Raw genomic sequence first — 2,802 nt, forward strand, 5'->3', positions numbered from 1 at the left:
CCTCCCTCATAGCCTCTCAGCCTTCCGAGAGGAAGTAACCCTCCAGACATTGAGTGTGGCCCTGGCCACAACCAGCATACAGCAGACCGTAGCCCTGCAATCCTCTGGCCTTCGGGTTGTTGAAAACCTTTGACATTCATACTCATTAAAAATCAGAGGTATGGGAGCGAGTGGCTTCCCACCTGGTGTTCTCACTCTGAGGCCACGTGGTCTCCAGGAGCCACGTGCATCCCGGGCCCAGTCCCTGCGGCCTCCGGAAAGCCAGCCAACTGTGGATTCCACGGTATAGAATCATCCTTGAGACACTGCTGCGTTGAGTAACAGTTTCCTTACCACCTACCGTTTGGTTTCTGTTCTCTGTAAAGGAGAGAGCAGAGACTGGGAAATGAGCAAATGTGTTCTGTGGAGATGGGTGATTAATATAGTCAGAGGGCAGGTGTGAGTCCTGGGCTCCCACCTCCCAGGGACACAAATGAAGTCTGTGTGCCTTTTGAGGTATACTGGCAATCAGGGCCAGCCTCTGATGTGAGGCCCCGATGCCCAAAGCAAGAGTCTTGAGTTTACCACCAACAGCAAAGTTGCTATTTTAGCAAGTGGAAGAGCTTCCTGCCATCAAGGGAGGACAGCAAGAGCCCTGGATGGGTGAGCACAGTCACTGACCTTAACTGAACCTCTTCTTTTCTGTTAAAATGGACATTGAGTGGGTGTCGCCTGCAGTTCCTGGAAGCCCTGGATGCAGTGAGAGAGACTGTTCCTGTGAATGGGGCCACCCAAAGGCATTTAGCAGGACAAAGGATTGAAGGGAGACCAGATCACACTGCAAGAGAGTGAGCCACCAGAACTGCCAGGTCCAAATCCACTCTTAAACCTGTCTCTTGCAGTTATTAATTTATATCATTTAAAAATAATGATTTATTTTACTTTAGTAAGTGTGTCCAGTCCATTGGAATCACAAAAGTCATAGCTGATAACAGCAGAACCAATAATCCCTGAGACTCCCTTGGGTGCCCTACTGGATGGGGCATGGCTGGGCGAGATGAAGACACTGAGTGCGGTCCAAACTTAGGGGAACTGCCAGCTTGCTCTGTCTCCATTCCTTCCCTGTCCCAGGAGAGTGAAATCCCGGAACAATGAAAGGAGAAGCAAAATGGGGAAGAGGTCTTTTGGTGGCTAACTGTTCTGTTTGTATTTTCCTTTATTACGTTCCATTTTGTTAATGTGTGTTTTTACTAGGAGGTTACCCATTTCATCTAGATTTCTAGTGTGATGCAATAGGTTTCTCATTCTAGTTTTAAACCGAATTGTCACAATTAATGATAAAATATCAGTACCTTATTATTAACTGACATCCATATTTCACTTGGGTTTCCTTCATTCTAACTTTTTCTCTTCCAGGATGCCATCCAGGGTATCACGTGACATTTAGTCATCACGTCTGTTCAGGCTCTTCTGGGCTTTCAGAGTTTCTCAGACTGTCCTTGTTTCTATGACCTTGACATTGGTGAGGAGTACTGGTGAGATATTTTGTTGACTGTCCCGCATTGGAATTTACTTGGTGTTTTTCTCAGGATTAGGCTTGAGTTATGGGTTTTGAGTAAGCAGATCACAGAGGTAAAGTGCTTTCTCATCACTTTATATCAAGGGAACAGGCTCTCAAGGCAACTTATCACTGTTACTATTAACTTTGGTCACCTGGCTGAGGTAGTTTTTCAGATTTCCCCACAATGAAGTTAAGTTTTTCCCATTTCCATGCCGTGTGTCTTCTTTAGGAGGAAGCTACTTTGGGAACCAGCACTTATGGAGACAGGAGTTCTCTCCACCTCCACAATCCATGGATGGCTGAGTGTCCACATCAATTATTTGGACTTCCACATAGGCGATTTCTATTCAACCCTATTCATTAAAACAAACAAACAAACAAACAAAACCCTGTGCAGTTACTTATTTTTACCAGCATGGACACCTGTGGATAGTATTTTTTGTTTTGCTTTGTTTTTTTAACTTTTTGTTATAATCCAGCAGTCCAGATTTTGTTGCTAATTTCATTCCTACTTTGGCTATTGAGAGCTCTTTCCATTGGTTCCTGTTTTCCTTTGACATCATTCCATCCTGTGGATTTTTTTTCTTGGTACTTCCTTATTTTCTGATATAAGATTCAAGATTGTCCTGGTTCATATATTTACTGTGTCAGTCCTAGTGTCAGCCATTATTTCAAAGAGCTCTGGTTCCTTTTACTAGAGAATGTTATTAAAAAGTTACATATAGGAGCTAAAAGTGCTCAGCTGATAATGCAAGGAAATATATGCATGTATTCCCACCTCTGTGTATTGTTGGGTCTCAGGGAGGGCTGCTCCACAGTGGCACATCGATTACTTTGAATTACAGTTCCTTAATAAATGGCTGATGCAAGAGGGACACTCTGACCCTCTATCTCCTTGAAAGCAGGAAATAAGTCTCTCATGTGAAAGGTGCAGAAGCCTATATGAACAACCCTTGGTACTTCTTTAATTTACTGCTCCAAGCCCAAACTCTGTTTAGATTCTTCACTAATTGAGTATCCCAAACCTAAGTTTCTTAGGCCTGTAAGTTCCTCATAACTTTATTCTGTGATGAAATTAAGCCTCACTTTCTGTTACAGTTGGGGAGGGATCTGTAACGCACCTTGGTTCTTAAAGCAAAGGTTTGTTACTGGAACAAAGTGTCCCCCCAAAATGGGCTGAAGCTCAAGATGTCTCTGTCCCTTTCTTGTGATACTTCAGGGCAGGTGGGTGCTGGGGCCCAGGCTCTGTCCTCCTTGTTTCT

General features: G+C 44.0%; 1 long non-coding RNA gene across 1 annotated transcript; it reads left to right on the top strand.

Moving 5' to 3' along the window:
* The first annotated feature begins 743 nt into the window (after positions 1-743).
* Positions 744-1,909, top strand: LOC137774716 (uncharacterized). The gene is made up of 3 exons (XR_011075930.1): positions 744-848; positions 1,396-1,514; positions 1,770-1,909. It is a non-coding gene; the product is annotated as an uncharacterized lncRNA (long non-coding RNA).
* Positions 1,910-2,802: the final 893 nt, after the last annotated feature.

The sequence above is a fragment of the Eschrichtius robustus genome, chromosome 13 (genome assembly GCF_028021215.1).
Source record: "Eschrichtius robustus isolate mEscRob2 chromosome 13, mEscRob2.pri, whole genome shotgun sequence".
Classification (NCBI taxonomy): domain Eukaryota; kingdom Metazoa; phylum Chordata; class Mammalia; order Artiodactyla; family Eschrichtiidae; genus Eschrichtius; species Eschrichtius robustus.